Raw genomic sequence first — 20,470 nt, forward strand, 5'->3', positions numbered from 1 at the left:
TGAGCCCAAAGCAAATAGGAACGCATTCCCTCTGACCCCAGGCCTTCACACAGCTTCTCCTATACTGTGGTTCTAAATATCTTATTCATGCTGTGTTTTATGTCTCTAGTCAGGATAGATCTGGGTCTCTTCTAGGCACAACTGTGTTGCAGATGCCAAAATGTGATTATATCTAAATGTTGGTGATCTAAAATAACATTCAAATCAACTGAGAATTTCTAATTAAACATTAGGAATTGTGTTTAATGTATTCATCTCAAAGAGATTGTCACAAAATCCAAGGAAGATAGAAACTGATGCCTTCCTAACGCCATTAGCTGAGGTAATGCTTCACAATATTAAAACATTCTTATGCCTAACACTCTCATTTTACTGGAGAAACTTTCTGTCTTAGGCCTAAATTACCTCAAAGGTTTTATTCTTAGGTTTCATGATATCCTTGATTTCTTGGATATTTTGTATCAGAGATTTTTTTTTTTTTTTTTTTTAGATTCAACATTTTCTTTAATGGATGCATCAATTTCTTCTATTGTACCTTCTACAACTGAGATTCTTTCCTCCATCTCTTGTATTTCTGCTGTGGATGCTTACCTCTCTAATTCCTGTTCCTTCTCTAAGTTCTCTCTTTCCTAGATTGGCTCAGTTTGTTCTTTCTTTATTGTTTCCGTTGCTATCTTTAGATCTTCAACCATTTTATTAATTTCCTTCACTTGTTTGCTTGCATTTTCCTGTATTTCTTTGAGTTATTTATTAATTTCCTTTCTAAAGGCTTCAGTCTGTTTGACTGTATCTTCCTGTATTTCTTTAGAGATTTTTATTTGTTTCCTCTAGCATCATCTTCATAAACATGGATTTTAGGTCATTTTCTTGTGCTGCATTTAATTTAGAGTGTCTAGGGCAGATTGCCTTGAAATTACTGGATTCTGGAGGTGCCATATTGCTTTGGTTTTTGTTGATTGTGTTTTTATACTGACCTTTAGCAATCTGGTTGTATTTAGCATTGGCTGGTAGTTTCTGGTGCCCAGGGGAATTCTGTGCAGTGGTGGGGAGGGTGCAGAATGAGTCCTAGACAGGAAGCTGGATGTTCCTGAAGGAGCCCTCCTCAGATTGGTGGCTATAGTCCCTGACTGGTGGGAGGTTCTCAGGGGATTTCCTGAGGCCCTCCTCAGATGTATGATTCTGTGGAGTAACTGGATTCCTCAGGAGCCCAGGCGCTCTCCTCTCGCCAGGGGAAGTCCAGGAGGCAGCTGCCCTGCCACTGGCTTTCTTCTCTGAGGTTAAGGAGCTGCAGCTGCCCTGACACTGTGCTCAGATACTGTGCTTGCTGGGCACAGCCAACCTGGAGAAGCAGTGAGCCTAGAGGTATGGTCAGCCTCCCTAGGGAGATGGGTTGAGTGTTAGAACTATGTCTGGAGCTTTTCCTTTGGCTCCCAGGCACCAGGAACCCCTGAGACTGGACCTGCTCTGGTACTCTGAAGGCATTCACTGGCCAGTGAGAACAGCATTTAGGCGTGTGGCTATATGCTGCGAGAGGGAACCATCAGAACCCAGAAACTTTTCTAAGGATTAGTCGGGTGACCTGATGTTAGACCCATTTGTTTCCATCTCCATGGGGTCTCCTCTCACCTGGGAAATGAATGCTGATGTTTTGGGGCCCGCAGTTCACTTTTGTAGGTTGCTGTGCAGTCACTGTTGTCCTGCTTATCAGACACAGTGTGTGATCAGCGCCCTCATCTTGGAATCCTCCCCAAGATTTCAATTAATCTCTACTGGATTAATTCCACAGTCACTAACTTTATTTGTATGTTTTATGATGTCATAGTTTTCTATTTTACCAGTTCAATGACTATAACACATGTTTTAATTTCTTTTTTTTTTTGGTTTTCTAAAGATATTGATCATAAAATATTTCATTTTTTAAAATATCTTTTTATTTTAAGCCTTATTAGTTATTGGTTTTAAAACTTTATCTTGCATATATTTTGTCAAGTTACAGATGCTTTTGTCTTTATATTTAATATTATAAGAAATAAATATGGATTTATAATTGGACACTATAGTAAAAAGATCAATAGAGTAATCATTATACACACATGACAGCACAGAATTCAAAATGCTGCTAACCCAAACTTAGAAATGCTTTAAAAGTAAACACCAAATTTCCAAAGTGTTACATCAAAATTTGCATTATCCATTGATTAATTTTATATTGAGTATATGTTGAATAATATCATCTTTATATTGTGTTAAGTAACATTAGCATCAATACCAACTGTTTATTTTCTATTTTTTAACGTAACTATTAGACTTTTCAAAAGTATGTTCATGCTTGTATTTATCTCCTTGACTAATACTCTGTAATGTAATAGGATCTGATGAGGTCTCAGTCATTTCTGCTTTTTCCCGTCTCTCCTATCTTCACTAAAAATGGTACCAAACTAAAGGGTTCTCAGCCACAAATGAGATATCTGTGCCACCCTCAATGCTCAAAAGTTCAAGAAACATTAAAATACAGAAACAAATAAAAAACAAATTGTAAGAGCTGGTTGTCTGGAAGGACTTGAATAAAAAGGTATCTTATGAGCGTGACAGGACTAATGAGCTCACGAACAGACAGCAAATAGGGTGAGTAGAGGAGGGACATGTGAGTTATCACCCCTAATGGAGGAGCTAATGACAGCTGATGGCTTTGGAGAAAGGAAGACTCAGGTCTCTTTAAGGGTCTGTAACTCCCCAGTAGATGACCATACAATATAGGTATGTGGATAGCACAAACTGGAATTGTGTGTAGTGATTACGATCAAAAAAAAGTAGATCAGGAGACACAAAATTTGGAAATTTGCGAGAAGGTTAAATATAGGGTATAGATCTTTGAAGTATCAGAAGAAGGGTTAAGGGTGAACATGATCAAAGCATATTGTGTGCATATATGAAATTATCAAAGAATTAATAGTATGGCTGAATTTTTAAATTAAAAAAATTACGCCAACAATTGTTTTCTCTTGTATCATTCCATTTCTCTCCAAAACAAGCATAAGATAGGAAGTTTGCCAGAACACAGGGATAGCACTGGGACACTGGTGTTATGTAGAACACCCCTGGAGTTCTTTCTGATCTGTTCCCTATCACTATGCACTGTAGCTTCTTGTTCTTTTTATTTGTTTTTATTTTTTTCTTTTTGTTTGTTTGTTTGGTTTGGTTTGGTTTTATTTTTGTAATACTGCTATATGACAGGGTATCTTTTTGTAGGCATTCCTTGGTTATTTTAAAAATTTAAAAATTTTATTTATTTATTCACTTTATATCCCAGTGGTAGCCCCCTCCCTCCTTTCCTCCTGGTCCCACAATCCCTCTCTATTCTCCTTGTTCCCTCTCTTCTACTCCTCTTGTTCTTATGTCAGTTTCTGGCTCAAAAAAGAAATTTCAGGTCTTTCGGTAAGGTGACGAAAGAGAATAGACAGGCCTCGCCGATGGTGTGAGAGATCTAGCGTTTAAGACATTTCCTTAGACCCTGATCCCCTTGGCTGTCCTTGTTGTTAGCGCATTGTCTCTCCTAAGAATATTTGGCACATTCTTTTCACTTCTTAAAGGCTTTTTTTTTTTTCCTAGGTGAAGGGATCAGAATCTGATACTTTCAGGTCATTAGTCCATCTGCTTTCTAAATATTGTCTCAGTGTTTTGGTTTGCTTTCGTCTACATCTTTGGACAAACGTATGCTCAGCTTCCTATAAATCAGTATCCTTGCATTTTAGTGAGAATTACAGGCAAAGATGAAGGCAAATGCTGTATTAAGTAGGCCATGTTAATAAAAATATTGGTCAAAATTTTCAAATTTGGAACCATTCAGGCATCACGCTTGTATTTTCAGTACTTGAAATACAAATGCTGGACTGGAGTCTGGCCATGTGTCCTATGATTGGTCTCATCCATTTCCCTACACCCATATATGGGACCTTATCTCAGTGTGTTTTCCTGTACCCATAGATACGAGCTTTTAAGTCAAACAAGGCTTCAAAAGGTCACCTGCCTTTTCTAATCCCACCAACTTTTTTGGAGGCTAATACAATCATATAAGGTCTTATTTAAGCACTTACCTTTATTTACTCGTACCTTTCCTTCCTTCTACTTAAGTTCAACTAATCTTCTAGGACAGATTAAGGCTTTAGTGATTCTGTGAATGTATTTATCAGATTACATTCCTTGTTGATCTCTCAGCTAACTTTCAAATCATGACTCTATTTCCTACCATTTCAAATATGCTATTGTGTGGTATTAATTCAGAAGTTGGTCTCTTCTATTCTCTCTATTCTCCTTTTGGCCTGAATATATGTGAATCTGAAGATTAGACCAAATATTTTAGTGGAGCCAAGGAACTGATCTTATTATACTATTCACTTTTTAAAAAGAGAAAACCATTATTATCTTGCCTAGTTGTCTATGCCTTTCATCCAGCAGTTGTCTGTAGGGGTCACAGAGCAGAAGTATTTCTCAGTGAGTACAAAACATTGAAGTATCATTGGCTGGGTACAGAGTGCAGAAATATGTGCTAAATGCTGAGTCTTAGAACTTCTGAATGTTAAAACCCGGTTCAGTACTCTGGAAAGATTGTATGATTAAGTCAAGGAAAAGATGGCTACTATCTACAAAGTACTAGTCATGAGGGCAAAGAGACACCATAGCACTGAGTTTAGAAAAGGCACCCTCTGCCTTCGTATCTTTATTAATGTAATGCCTGTCAAGAAAAATAGGGCTCGAGTTTTAAAGATAAAATGACTAAAACTGTCAATATTTTAAAGTTTCTTTTAAATGATAATAGAAAATACACTGTATCGGACAGCATGGATGTGTGGGGTAAAATTAAATGTAGAAGAATATCAGCACATTTTGTTGTAGACCTGAATTTATGACTCTGAAATTACCTTTTGTTTAAATGACATATAGGCTCTACAATGACCCCTTGTGACACTTCTGCCAACAATAATAAGGGCAGTTTCTACATCCATTACAGCTCTCCTTTGGACCAAGTAAACTTGCTCCTTCACATTCCACTTGTTAGGAGGACCATTCTCTTTCCCCTACTAATGGAAACACGGAATTAACTTCTTCTTTGAATTTTTATTCACATTCTTAACACATGACAGATAATTTCTTTAGAACAACATAATATTTTGGAAAGTATAAATTCACAGACTTGAAAATATATTGTCATGGAAAAATGACTTTAAGTAAGATTACTATTTTCTATCATGTATATGCCATTTCATGAGTCATGTAAGGACCATGTAAAGACCACTTTTCTGGGTTTTTCTGCATTGTTTTATTTGACAGTATTTGATAGCAGTGTGAAATAGGGAAAAAGAATCTAAACACCAAACAGCAAGCATTTAACTTGTCACTCAACTCCTCTTAAGCTTTAATAAGTTTCCTAATCTCTTGAGTATCATTTAGCTACTTGAGTTATGGGGAAATCATACTACCTTCAAGCACTGAATGCAATATTATTTTATATAATATGTTTGTTTCTGGAATATTCCTTAACATGGGGAAAGCATTCTAATGGCTAACCATTATTGTAACATAACACAGCTTACGTCTCTTAACAAAGGTGCTTCTAAAGAGATTATTACCATTTTGGAAGTTAGGCATAGAGGAGTAAGAATGATGCAATCATGTACACTATACAATTGTGCCACCCACTTTCCAATCGAATTCTGTCCATGTACACAAAGAGGTTGAAAACACTCATGATAATAGCCTTAATTTTTCTTAGCCTCAGGAAAGAAAGACTTCAAGACAACATTTAGGTAGAATTTATTATTTTATTTACAATGTTATTTTTCTAATTGACTCTTTATGAAAATTTACTCAGTTGTCAAATATTTGTCCATTTGCATAAGGCGTAGCTCAATTAAGTTCAATATAAAGCAGTCCAGTCCTTGTGTTGGGATGATAAGCATCCATTTCATGACCCGGTAAGCCACCTGCTCTGCCTTATTGCCTCATTGGGTTGAGAAATAGGAGAACGGATTCCAGGACAAACTGCGGACAAAGGCCAGGGAGTGCTGTCCACATGGAAAAGTGTTCTTGTCCTCATACTGCCCCAAGATAGCCTGACTTTTGGGAAGGTCACTAGAGTTATGAGTGTCTGGCACCAGAAGAGCCTCTGCTCGTGTGGTGGGTCTGGGTGATTCTGAAATGAGTCAACTGTGGGGAGCAAACAGTTATTAAAATGCAAGAAGTAAAAGGAAAAAAAATTCCGAGGAGACTATGTTAAAGCTTTTTAAAAAAGCTATCATTGCACAGACCTAGAATATAGGTTATTGTCATATTAGGAGTAAATAAAGTAAAAAACAGGAAAATACAGAGTTTTATTTGAATACTTTTTTTTTTCCTTGTGTGATTTCAAATATTTACAAAAAGTCTTTTCTGGCATTTGATTCCTTTTCATGATAATATATCACTTACTTTTTTTGTTATTCATCCATCTTCAGTGTTTTGTTTATTTCTTTGGATCTAATTGTGAATGCTGGTTTTCCATTACCTTAGCATTCACTGTAAGGAGAAATGTTTTATCTACAGTAAGTCAGGTAAAAATGTTAAGTTCCTTATAAATAGCGTATTACCCACGAAAGAACACAGATCTGAACACTTACCTATAGATATATATGCCACGTTTTCATCTCATCATTTTAAATTCAAGTTGCTGTATTTTAATAACAATACAACATATATTCCCTCATTTTCTAAATTCAAATGGGCTTTCTTTAGTGTTTCAAGATACTAAGTATCAAAATAAAAGTAAATGCATTCAGTGTGTTCTCTCTTTACCTTAATTATAAATTTTGAGACAATTTTTTTTTTTACATGAAGTTAGCATATTTAGCAGGCTGATACTAATTCCTTTTAAATTTTATAGTGAAACACACATGTTATTTCTAACAGCGCCTGAACTGGGTGCTTGGTTAATTTAAAATGACCAGTCTCTCAATTATTCTGAAGCCACAAAAAAAATTTTTTTTTTCCTTCTTGGGAAGTTCTGCAGAGGTTTCTAAATCCCTCTGGGCATGGTGAAATGCCTTCTTCCTCCACCCCTCCTCTGCACTGACAGGTGACAACTGGTTGACCCCTGACTCATTCAGGGAAAGAGGCCACGCGCCCCTGCTCTGTGCCTTGTCCTAGATGTCAGCCGCTATTAGGTTGTATTACTGCCTACTTTCTGTTGGCACACTCCTTGTGTGTGTACTTTATGAACAAGTTTATCTTTAAACTCGTTTCCATTAGCAACTTATCTCCTTTTATATACTCTGGATCGGGGATAGAAATGGCTGCTTTCTTAGAAAATGGCAAGAAATATTAGTTTCTTATGACCAAATGAACAAAGAGTAGTTTGTTATTTTAATTGTAATCTGCCTATGATGATAATGAGAACAGTCCTAAAACATAGTTCCTACAGGAAAAACCTGCTAAGAACTTTGCACTGACAGACAGAAAAGATTTAGATATGAGCTAGAAGGTTGCTCTTATATTAAATAACCTTAAGTTTTCTCACTAATTTTTAAATATCACATATTAACCAGATATACCGATTTAATCTTTCTTTTTTCATATTACTACTATTAATATTATATATAGTCAACTTTCTAATTCTTGTCCTTGTATCAGTTATCACTCTAAAATCTGTGGCTCAGACTAAATAGAAAGGTTTTTGTTTGTTTGTTTGTTTGTTTTCCATATATGGAGACCTGGGAAAAAATTTGGCCTAGCAACAAATTCATGGTAATATGTAAGTATGTATTTGACTACTTGCAAATATTTTTCTGGAATTTCAGTTGTATCATATAAGGAGAATGATCCAGGGTATATCAACTGAAGCAGATTAATTTCAAATATTTCAAAGAACTTCTCAGTTAAAAATATAAAACCCTCTGGCCTTAGCCTATCTGGTCTCATCAGAACTGCCTGCATTGTCCTCCTCTGTGGCTTGACAGGCTGCTCCCCGCTCAGCGGGGGGTGATCAAAGAGCCAGCCACTGAGTTCATCTCAGAGACAGTCCCTGTTCCCATTACTAAGGAACCCACTTGGGCACTGAGCTGCCATGGGCTACATCTGTGCAAGTGTTCTAGGTTATTTCCATGCATGGTCTTTGGTTGGAGTATCAGTCTCAGAAAAGACTCCTGTGCCCAGATTTTTTGGTCCTGTTGCTCTCCTTGTGTAGCTCCTGTCCTCTCCAGGTCCTTATATCTCCCCCTTCTTTCATAAGATTCCCTGCACTCTGCCCAAAGTTTGGTTATGTGTCTTAGCATCTGCTTTGATACCTTGTTGGGTAGAGTCTTTCAAAGACCTTCTGTGGTAGGTTTCTGTCCTCTTCCCTGGTTTCTTCCTCTTCTGACATCTATCCCGTTTGCTTTTCTGAGTGAGGATTGATCATCTTACCCTGGGTCCTTCCTCTTGTTCAGCTTCTTTAGGTCAGAGGGAAAGGGAGGAGGAACTCCTCAACAGTGAACTTCGGGAGGGGCATGGGAGAAGATAAGGGAGGAAGGGTGGGATTGGGAGGGGAGGAGGGAAGGGGCTACAGCTAGGATACAAAGTGAATAAGCTGTAATTTATACAAAAATAAATAAACGTTTTAAAACCTACTGAAATGAAAAGTTTAAGCTGATTAATGCCCTTCTAGCAACTGAGTGCAGTTGACAATGCATAGAAAACCCAAAGATATGTAAATTATTGTGGAAGTGTGGATAAAGTGAATTTGTGTCACCAAAACCAAAAGAAATAATAACATGCACAGAAAACGAGAGCAATGCTTTCTGCGTGGGGCAGAAACTTGGATATAACAGGACAAGAGAGAGAACAAAAGGAGAACATGCCAGTTCGGGAATAAGGCAATGCATTCAGTGGGCTTTCAGCATCATGAATGGACTTTGAAGTGTTTCTCGATTTTTGGACATCTGAAGGCTCCCCTATTACATGATCACGAATAGACAATGAGTTGCCACAGCTTTGTTACCTCCTGTAGTGTTAGGACAATGAGAAAAGACTGCATGTATCACAGGTAGACTGGATGAGAAGGGTTGTGGGCTGCAGTAACAAGTGTTCATGTCTGTATAAATGTGGATTTTATGACAATCAAGACACCTCATTTTCTCTAGGAGTTCCTGTTCTTCATTTTACGAATGTTTGTTTGTTTGGTTTTGAGAGAGAGAGAATTGCTCATACTCTGTATTATCACTGAGTTCACTATAAAGCTGAGAATTACCTGGAGCCTCTGATTCTGGTCACCACGCTTCCATCTCCACTGACTGTGCTAAAACTACAGAAAAGCAACATCGTCCCGTTTTATACCATGTTAGGTGTCAAGCCCAGGATTTGATACTCAGGAAGCAAGAACACAACCTATTCAGCCTCTCTCAGGCCCCAAAGCCAGCAAATCTTAGGTACATAGTCTCCCAAGCATAAGATGCGTGTCTCCAAAGTGAGATACTAGAAACTTTCTAAGCACAGCAAGGTTTGACAGAAGCTGTCAGTAGATAGGCTTGGCTGTGTTAGCAGATTCAAGAAATGGCAGTTCTTCTAAGGTATGTACTTATCTAACTGTAGATAACTGACCTGATCACTGGCAGTCATGACTGCCATAAAACACAAGGGCAGCCCCAGAAAAGCTTTTGACAACCCTGCTTTTTTAAAATGCTGACATGTGAGGGTGGGGTTTAGTAATATTTCTATTCAATTCATAAAGCTTTGAATTTGTTCATTTCTCCAGTGAAAAGCTCATGCTTCATGTCATGATATCAGTCTTGTGGGGAGAGGGAGATAACTAAATAACGAAAGATGGAATTCTAGGTAACTGGCTCTAGACTGAATGCTCTAAGCCAGGGAACATTTGCTCTTCATAAGATCAGACTGGACTCTCTTATGCCTCGTGGAGAAGTGCAGTGATACTTATTACACAACAATTTGCCATAGATACGTGTTTCTTTCGTCCTGGCTGTGTTCTGAGCACAAAGGGTTCACATGATAAATGAACCCACAAGGAAGAATGTTGTCAACACCAATTCTTGGAGATGTATAGCCTTGAATGATTATGGAGAAATATCATTAATACCTGGACTTATTTAACATATACTATAATGAGCAGGTGTTTTACAGTATCTTTATGTTTCATATTTACTTGATATATGTGAAATGAATTATTTGCTGCATACATATATAGATAGATAGAGGCATACAGATTAGACTCACCAAATATCATCTTTAATGGTGTATGTGAGGATCAAAATTATCTTAAGTCTGAGCTTGGTAGTTTTACATGGCTTAATCCAGTGCTCTCCTCACAAGCAATGCTATCCTTGAATGTAGTGTTCTTCATCTCAAAGACAAATGCTCGTGTCTTTCTGAGATAAATATTCTGGGTATAATGTCCTACATATGCCTATGACACCTGTGTGCCTTAGGCAGGAGACTTCTGTCAAGGGACTTGCTGTGAGGATGTAAGTGCAGTTTTCCCTGGAGGTGTATCCGTTGCTCTGTTTTTTGAAACTCCAAAGAGTAATTCTTTCTTTCTCCCTTCATTCCTTCCTTCTTTTCTTATTTCCTTCCTTCCTTCTTTTCTTTTCTTTTCTTTTCTTTTCTCTTTCTTTCTTTCTTTCTTTCTTTCTTTCTTTCTTTCTTTCTTTCTTTCTTTCTTTCTTTCTTTCTTTTTTAAGAGCAGTTCATTTTCAAGCTAGACAGGTTAGCAAACGCTGGGTGCCAAGGTTTACTTTGGTTTAGAAGCTTCCCTGCCGCAGCGGAGTGTCAATCAAAATCCCACACCCATTCTTGGATACTTGGAGGTGGGGCTGTGTGGTGAGCAGCTGCGATTTGACCCAGCACTTGGGGCAAACAGGACCGGAGTTATCAATGTGACTCTCTAACCTTGCAACTGCATTTTGACAGTTCCTTTAAACGTTGTGGCCTTGCACTCTGCCATCGGACTTCTAACTGGTAATTACTTCTGTGTAATTAAGTGCAAATTATGTAGACTAAAGATTTGATGATCAAACTTGTGCCTGCAAAACTAAAACCTCTTACTTTGATGGGATTATTTGCTTGTTCTTGTACAGTTTAGGGTATAACTGGGTTTTTCTCTTCTTCCCACAGAGAGAGGAAAAAGTAGAAAGTATTATATACATTCAAATATCCTGTTAAACTTTTAATTAAGAAATAAAATAGGTACTTTGTCAACTCTACTATTTTTACTGTAATCTCGCTAGTTACTATGTTACTAAATGATATAAGAGAATTCAGAAATATTCAAAATTATTCAAATGTTAATATATGTATATATACCTGTTGAATCCAAGGCACATCTTAATGGGATTAAAAGGTATATTTATGTACACCTCTTTATTATCTATCATCTGTCTATCTACCCATCTATCCTAAGAAGACTGTTAAATGCAGATTGTCTTTTTCTTTCTAAAGAAAGAATCACAATAAATATTATAACTGAAGTTTTAGCCTATTAAGATTTTGCGGCAGTGTGGTTGTCTTGTAATCTTTCAGAAAGAAGAATATGTCTTTTCCTGCTTCTGGTGGCTGATAATAATAAACAGAGGTCACAGACAGTCCTGCTGCTGGCTTTCCTGGCACAGCACAAGTCAGCCGGTCATCTAAGTAAACTATTTGAGAGGTGATTTTGCAACTTTGTTTTTTTTTTTTTTTTTTTTTTTTCTCAAGTTAGATGTTTCATCACTGCAATGTAATTCATTTAACATAAGCGACTGATACATTGATGAAATGGTCAGGAGGGAACATGAATAACACTAAAATACTAAAATTAAATAAAAGTTTTCAATCTGCAAATCACTAAAATAAGATGTTTTCATGGTAATAATTTGGTTGTATAGAAAGTATACAAAACCAGGTGTTGGAATTAAGCAAAATTGAAGACACAATTGCTTTATTGGTAACATACATTCATTCTCCTAACTGATGTTTGATGTTTTAATTTATATTGTGATGCAATACTCTGTAGCAATATTTGAACAGATTTCCTGTGGTTGTATTAAATGGTTGGCAATACTGCCTAGGGAATTAAAATTCAGGGCAGCAGGACTAGTTAGCCTCAGTAGGCACTGGGGTAATACAGGGATGAATACGTTTGGAAGAGAAAATGCTAACACTTGTGTCCTCCAAATCACGGCTGTGCTTGCTTCTAGATCTGTGCAATTCTTTGTCTCCTGGGCACCTAAATGTATTACTTATATATTGTAGATATGCTATACTTCCACAATATCAGATAATTTTTACTTTATATGATCCAGCTTACCTAAAACTGTAATTACTAAATACAAATTGAAGTGATATAATGTATAGCATGCTACAAAACATTTTATATTAAATGCAGTAAATTTATTAGTTTTAGAATTATGTAATTGACTCTCTCTAAAGAGCTAGATGTTGTGTTTCATCTTGTTTGTTGAATGAATACTTCTCTGAAATACTGATAATTTTCTATACTTAATTTTATGCACTTAGTGTGTAAATATTCACAGAATTCCTGGTACAAATACTGTGTCGTGGACAAGTATACCCACACAGGGGACCTTTGAGGGTCACTGATCTACTAGATAGTTAAGAAATCCGTGGCTGAACTTGGTACCACAATAGTGGTATTCGTTCTCTAAAGATGATGAAAGATTAGTGGAGTCCTAAGTATATGCAGTCTGTGGAGCCTGAGGTTGCCTAGAAACTCAGCGACTATGAGCTTGCCATGACAACCCAAGTTATCAGTGAATGCAAACTTGGCTGGCATTCTGCTAAGTCTCCATATTTTGTGGGTAAGAATATTCATGTAATACCTTCTGTATTCTCAGTATTCTTATTATTTATGCAGTCATGATAAATGGTATGTCGATAGATTCAAATGTGAAAATTTTATGATAGCTTATATATATAAATATATCTATATATGTATATATATACATGAAATTGATTTTTAATCCAGTTTCTGTTTTATTTCAAATTTGAGATGTCTGTTTGCTATTTTATCATCCTCACTATATATATATATATATATATATATATATATATATATATTCTATATCTAGAGAGAGAATATACTGTTATAAGAATTCTCCTTAAGATCTTAATTTAATAACATAATGTAATTTGTGTAGTTTGTCACAGCAGTGTGTTTATGGGGCTGGGGTTTTTCTGTGGCTCTGCTATTAGATTTGAAGAGCAGCTTCATTGTTCTACATTTATACCATGTAGAGGCTGTGTTCTTGCTGGTACCTCTTCCTATGCTGGTTGTGTTCTTGGCTTATCTCTGTATTAATTCTGACTCGGTGTTTATCACTATCAAGAGGCAGAAGAAGAGGCTCTCCTGAGACAAGACGCCACAAGGCTCTATTTACTGTTCTTTTCTCCTGGGTATTATCATTTATGGCTTTTGTTTTGATATTTAAGGGTTCATCCTGTTAACATTTCTCTTGAGAGAAGAAGCAATTTGACTCAAGTTTTCACAGAAAATGCCACAATTAGTACTTTTTCATATTTGTGATTCTGCAAATAGTCAATGTCTGTGCATTGCTTAGTATTTTAGCTCAGCTAGATGGCGTCTCTGTAGATGGCAATAAGCTTCAGCTCACAGATGGGTACGAGTATAAACATAGAACTTTAGGCTGCTTCCCTGGAATTAACTTCATCCTTTGAAACCCTAACCTAGAGCTCTTTAAGATTCCAATGAACATTCAATAAGTAAATCATGCATTACATAAACATCCCCCCTCCCATATTTAAAAATATAGGTTCTTAGCTGGGCTATGGTGGTACACTCCTTTAATCCCAGCACTTGGGAGGCAGAGGCAGGCAGATCTAAGTTCCAAGCCAGCCTGGTTATAGAGCAAGTTCCAGAACAGCCAATGCTAACCAGAAGAACTCTGTCTCCAAAACACAAAATAAAATAAAATAAAATAATGAAATTTCTCATAAAATTTAGACAATATATTCTGATTACAGTTTTCCCACCCTCTGCTCCTCCCATTTCCTCCCAAAGTTCCCTCCCATTTGACAGTCAATGTTTAGCTTGTTACCAGTTTACAATAAAGTTTGCATACTTTTGTTTGTTTGTTTGAAACAGGGTTTCTCTTTGTAGCCCTGGCTGTCCTAAAACAAGCTCTGTAAACCAGGCTGGCCTCAAATTGACAGAGATCCAATGGCCTCTGCATCTTGAGTGCTGGGATTAAGGAAATGTGTCACCACTACTCAGCTAATAGATTCAAAGAGCTGATATAGCTGCCACCTCTTTCATGCCATCAAAACTTTCATATTGCATGGGGGCCATGTTTCTTTCTGCCTGACATCTTGAAACTCATTTTCACTCCTATCGATATGAAGCCTTCTTTTATAGATGTCTTTGATAGAATTGGCACACAAGATCATCTGAAATATTTAGGGAAAGCATTTCATAGGAGAATGTCATTCATTTGTGCAGTGTAATTATGTAACAAATATCATATAGACTGGAAACCCTTTTACTACATATAAAAATATTTTCTCATGTGGAGTAAGCCTATGGTATATATTTAACACATTCAGTGTTTGGTTTAGCCAGACTGCACTGGTGATTGGTCGCACTGCATGCTTAATGTCTGCTAAACCAAAAGATTTACATCTAGGAAGTTATTATTCTTCTAAATTTTTGTATCAGATAACTGGAAAAGGCAACTATTTAATATGATTGTGCTTCTTTTTAAGTGCATACATACTAAGCTATTTACCCTTCGTTCAGCAGAAGTTTGCCCCAAATTATGTTTTGGTTACTGTTTCAAACACTAGGATATTTGGTACAAAATACAAAAATAATTTCCAGTGAATATGTTACAAAGACTTGTTTTGTGATCTTCTACCTTGCTACCCATACATTGAACTTGAGGATGCACAAGTTCTATGGCAGAGACACTCAAGTGTTGTAAGTATACATAGAATTATACAATGTAGTCATATGGTCTTTTATTATGTATTACTACCTATATATTGTGTATATTATAGAATTCTATATATCTATATATACGGATATGTTTCTCTTTTTCATTCTGTTTCAAAAAGAAAAAAGAAACATCATTTTAAACACTCTTCCTCATCCCACAAGATGAATTAAACGATCATTTACAAATTAGGTTATTTTTTGTCTGTTTAAGGACACCCGATCAGGCTGAAGAAGTTCCTCTGTGCAACCATGAGGACTGCGGTTCAGATCCCCAACACCCAGGCAAAAAGGCAGCACAGTAGTGCACCTTTGCAATCCCAACACTAGAGAATAAGAGACAAGCGAACACTTTTAGCTATGTTCCAGCCAGCCTGGCAGAATCCACGAGTTTTACATTCGATGAAAGACCCTTTCCCAAAAAGTGATGTGGACCACAATTGATGAGGACACACAACATAAATTTCTAGCTCACTCTCACATGGAGGAGCAGCTGCATGCACACACATGTATTCAAAAGGGAAAATTTTGACAGTACTTCCCACAGTATCAAAGGTCATTTCTGCAAGATAGCAAGCAGCACGTGACTTTCAGAACTGCAAGGTCTAAATTACTTTGTGACAGGTCTGAGGATGTTAATTTGGAAAACTTGCTATGAACTTTCTTTTATCTAGAAAAGTCTTAAAATATTGAAATATTTTTTTAAAGTTTATGACTTACTGAGTAGTGATAATTAACTTAGTAAAATGTATAGATCAAGGTTCACCTTTATAAAGTAAATCAAATTCTTCAAAACACAGTCATGCATTAGGTTCTTCTAAAATAAATTATATGCCATTATTTCATCCTAGTTTTATTTACATAGGATTAGATGAAAACACAATGTATTTAGTTGTGGACAGTCGTTTTATAAATAAAAATCATTGATTTGCACCAAAATTCATAAAAGAATATATTACCACAGTGTGTTTCCTTTACCAAAGTTACATAGCTGATGAGCCAGAAAGTGCTCGGCAAATAACACAAATTCAATGCTTTTGTTCAATTTTTAGTTTTGGTCATTTGAAGCATTTCACATTAGTTTATACAACAGAATGACGTGTGTGAGGTCGAGAGAGGAAGCAGCAGAATACACTGCAGTTTGGGCTGAAACACATTTCACATTGTTTAGAGGTGGTGAGTTGCCACTGGAAGCAGTAAAATAGAAACATCTGTTAAACTGATAAAATGGGCATATCTATAAAAGGAGTCAAGGACCACAGGAACTTGTGGTTTCCTCTAACCTAAGAACTTGTGCTCATGTATGTGGAATTGCAATATATTGGGTTGGATGCAATCCCAAAGTCATGTACTTAAAAGCAGCTGTCATTTTGAATGAAAATTAAATCCCAAACAGGATATCAAAGAGTCAAAAATAAACAAGAACTCGGTGAATGTAAGACAACTAAGACAGGAAAAAGTTAAAGAGCTGAGACCATTCTGGAAACATTCTATGGATTCTGTCTTCTTCTGACATACTCATCCTTATGGGTTTTAATAGGTTTGCCAAAACAAAACAAAACAAAACAAAACAAAACAAAACATGATTACTGTGTTTAATTCATTGATTTATTTCACTTCCAATATTTACTTACCCTTATCCTCTTCCCTCCAACTACTGTGATTATCAAAATTTTCCCCAGGGGACTGTTGAAAACGAGAGGAAAAACAGGCCTAGCAATAATCTTGGATCACATCCAGAAAATATTTTTAGTTCTTACAACAAATGGAGGATGGTGTCACTAGCCTTATACACTGAGCTTGGAAAAAATATGTAACATCTTTAGGATATACAGTCTGAACACCAAAACACCATGTTTCTAACAGAGACAATATCACAGCACACCACAAAACATACTCTGATTCCACAAGCATCTCACCTTACACTCTCACCCACGAGCCGGAGGCATTAGAGAACAGAATGGTTAATATAGCTAACTACAGAATGCCAACTACTGTGGGCCTCCAGAGCCCAGAAAACAAACCCGTGTCCTAAAAGTCCATGACCTTTGTTCTCCTTAAGCAGTACAAAAGTCACAGAACTTGCTCACTTGTAGAGTCACTTGAAGGTGACATTCCATAGTTCATAATGTTCTACAACTGGCCACTGTTTACTTAAGTTATAACCAGAAAGAAAAGAGAAAATTTACGTTTAGGAGTATGGGAGGGGACAGCCACCGTGAGGTTGACAGATGCTGGCGTAAACACAGGATTCATGATGCCTAAACCTACCTCAAAGAGACAGAACGATGATTCCTTCTGTGTAGTCCACAGAGTGAAATCCGAGAATCATTGCCATTGCTCAATAACTGGAAGCAAACATTATGTTGCTGCTATGCAGTCAGGGATAAAACAAGGATGGACGAGTTAGTAACATTTCCGTTACCCACAGCTTGATTGTAGAGATCCTAAAGGGAGCATTTCCTCTTCTGCTCTTTCATCCAAGCAGGTAACAACGTCTATCACAAGTCATATACAGGGCAATGGAGAGTTCTGTATTTTAGGATGATTCTGAACTTACAATCTATCTGTCATATATGCACTATAGACTGAGAGCTTGCCACTTGTTCATCTGGAGTCTAATGCTTTCTAGGATGTATTTATAAAACTACAAAACAAAAGAAAGTTGTGGTGCAGTCCTTTAATCCCGGAACTTGAGAGGCAGAGGCAGGTGGATCTCTGTAGCATTTAGATATCTTTGTATTTTATTTTCTTTTTTGGTTTTTCAGAACTATTGATTTGCTGTGGTTGATATCCAAAAAAAATTTAATGTGTTCCTTAAATTTAAATAACTTTCTGCTCTCCAGATTATTAATCACATTTTGCTGTTTCTGCTCACATTATAAATAGTATGCAACACATACATTTTCTAACATGTTCTTATTATAACCAGTTTATATATTAAATATATGTATGCATGTACATGTACTACTAGTTTCAATTTATGAGACTGTAAGAACCATGTATGTAAAGTACATGCTCACTAATCTATGTATAAAATATAAACAATACCAATGCTCACCTAGCATCAGATATCCTGAGAACTTTTATATTTAGTTGGATTCTAAAGAGACACTTACTTAACACTTATCATCTACATGTAGAACTTATTCTACAAAGAATTAGTGAAAGTAAAAAGGAGTAACAAACAGCAAAACCAAAACAGAATATCATAGGAAACACTTCCAACTTTTGTAACTAGCGAAATATTTAGAAAAGAAAATAAATTATTTCAGCAACTTATTAACCATTCCTAGGAAACTGATGACATTTTGTCAGTTCCCATAATTTCTTTCAGACTGAAATCTGAATCTGTGTGAAACCAAGCACTTATGTCTGAACTTCATAGACACCCAAAGCATGTGTTAAATATGTGCATCTCACAACTTGAGTCATAACTAAACTGAAAATTATAAAATTTGGTGTATTGAATATAGTAAAAGTCTTTATTGAGCCGGGTGGTGATGGTGCATGCCTTTACTTCCAGCACTAGGGAGGCAGACACAGGTGGATCTCTGTGAATTCGAGGGCAGCCTGGTCTACAGTATGAGTTTCAGGACAACCAAGGCAACATAGTGAAACCCTGACTTAAAAAAAAAGATAGATAGATAGATAGATAGATAGATAGATAGATAGATAGATAGATAGATAGATAGATAGACACATCTATATGATTCATAGCCTTTCAAGAAAAACATTTTACTCAGGATATATATACACACATATGAATATGTAAACATTCTTATATTATATTTGCTCATATAGAATCATTATATGAACCTTCTATGTCTATATAGTTGCAAAGTATTGGATTATACTTTGTTGAAACTGAAAAAAAAAAATTCTTGGAGTATAAGGTGTTCCCGTGTTTAATGTAATGAATGATTGAAAATCATAAGCACACAGTTTTTCCAAGATTTATTTATTGTACGTGTATGACTGCTTTGGTTGCATATATGTATGCACACAGCATGTGTTCTTGGTGCACATGGACATTAGAAGAGAGTATCAGATCCCTTGGAATTAGAGTCATGAATGGTTGTGAACTACCTACCATGTTTGTGCTAGGAACCAAATCCTGATCCTCTGCAAGAGCAGCAAGTACTCTTCGACTGCTGAATCAACTCCCTAGTCTCCTAAGCATACTTTTTAAAGAGCTCTAGGGTTTGCTTTGAGAAGTAGCAGTTTTTTGAAAGACATAAGATATTGGCTCTTCTAAGAATAGATCTTCAAGAACCAATCTGGAGAAATGAGGCGTTCTTTCACTGGGCTTGACAGATGGTTTTATATATAAAACTACCATCTGAAGCCGCTGTGTCACTCAAGGGCAGTGGTCATGCCAAGTACTTCTTTGAGTATCAGGACCGGAAGATCACACTTCTTCATTCAACAGCAACCAAAAGCATCAAAGATGTATTATTTTCTATGTGGTGAAATTTGAAATAAGCCATTGTTAGGTAAGATGCTTCTTAGAATGTATCTTCCTTGCCTTTACAAGGAAGTCTAATTAAGTTTCTACCCGTGCCTTCAAACAGCCAGCAGCTCTGCCTGTGGGCCAGTATGCGTACTTAACTCTTTCAGAAACTGAGTGCTGCTGTTGAGTTTTTTAATATAAGACACAAATATCAATGCCATTTACGCATTTTTTTTGTTTTTAATTTTTTTTAAACACAGACTGGCTGGTTTCATTAAGGATGCTTAATAAATAGAACAAAATCACCAAATCTGATGTTTAATAAAAATGCATATATTTCTGTCTTAATACATTTATTGTGTGCTTCAATTCTATTACTGTTTAAACAGTGTTAAATTGTATTATTTTAGACCTAAAAAGCATATTATTTTGTTTAACCCAAGGGCCAGCACAGGCTAAGCCATTATTTTTTTCTAATGTATTCTTTATTAACTTTCTTTTTAACACCACACTTCAAGAACTCTTCTGTAGCCTGGCTCTGCAACAAAATACCTTAGCGTTAAAATTTGTTTTTTCCTCAATTATAATAAATGCTTTGATTTTCTGCCACATATACCTTCAAGCTAACTATCTGAATAATTTTTTCTGCTTTTCTTTTTAATTCATGACATACCTGCTCAATGCTTGGTTTAACTGTTAATTAGTGCCACATCCTGCTACTTGAATGCACTGTACTTTAAGTTTTCTCTCTCTCTCTCTCTCTCTCTCTCTCTCTCTCTCTTGAATTATTTCTCCTTTTACCCTTTTGGCCTCATTTTGTACCATATGAACAAATATTGCATTCTGAAAAACTATATTGAACATTTCCTTAGGGCTTTTATTTTCATAACTTAACATTCACTTTTCTTTTCCTCTCCTTGGAGAGTTAAGTCATGTTAGTAAATTGTTCACGTAAGAATTGGGTCTGCCAATACTTTTCATTACTTCATGAGATTTGCATATTGACCTAGCCATGCCCACATGAGATGGTTCCCCAAATACAGAGGTGT

The 20,470-nt window shown here is 36.3% G+C and overlaps 1 protein-coding gene across 4 annotated transcripts in view; it reads left to right on the forward strand.

Annotated features, from left to right (window-relative positions):
* Nucleotides 1-20,470, forward strand: part of Cd36 (CD36 molecule) — an 87,527-nt gene that overhangs the window by 17,342 nt on the left and 49,715 nt on the right. Inside the window, exons 1-2 of one of the 4 annotated variants that reach the window (XM_060374239.1) lie at nt 10,863-10,980; nt 11,542-11,668. The exons of 1 other annotated variant lie outside the window; for it this stretch is intronic. The gene's annotated coding sequence lies outside the window, so the exon portion shown is untranslated. Of the gene's footprint in view, nt 1-10,835; nt 10,981-11,541; nt 11,669-20,470 lie in introns of those variants that run through there. 2 more of the 4 variants (XM_021661913.2, XM_021661912.2) reach the window with 2 other exon arrangements.

The sequence above is a fragment of the Meriones unguiculatus genome, chromosome 21, assembly GCF_030254825.1.
Source record: "Meriones unguiculatus strain TT.TT164.6M chromosome 21, Bangor_MerUng_6.1, whole genome shotgun sequence".
Classification (NCBI taxonomy): domain Eukaryota; kingdom Metazoa; phylum Chordata; class Mammalia; order Rodentia; family Muridae; genus Meriones; species Meriones unguiculatus.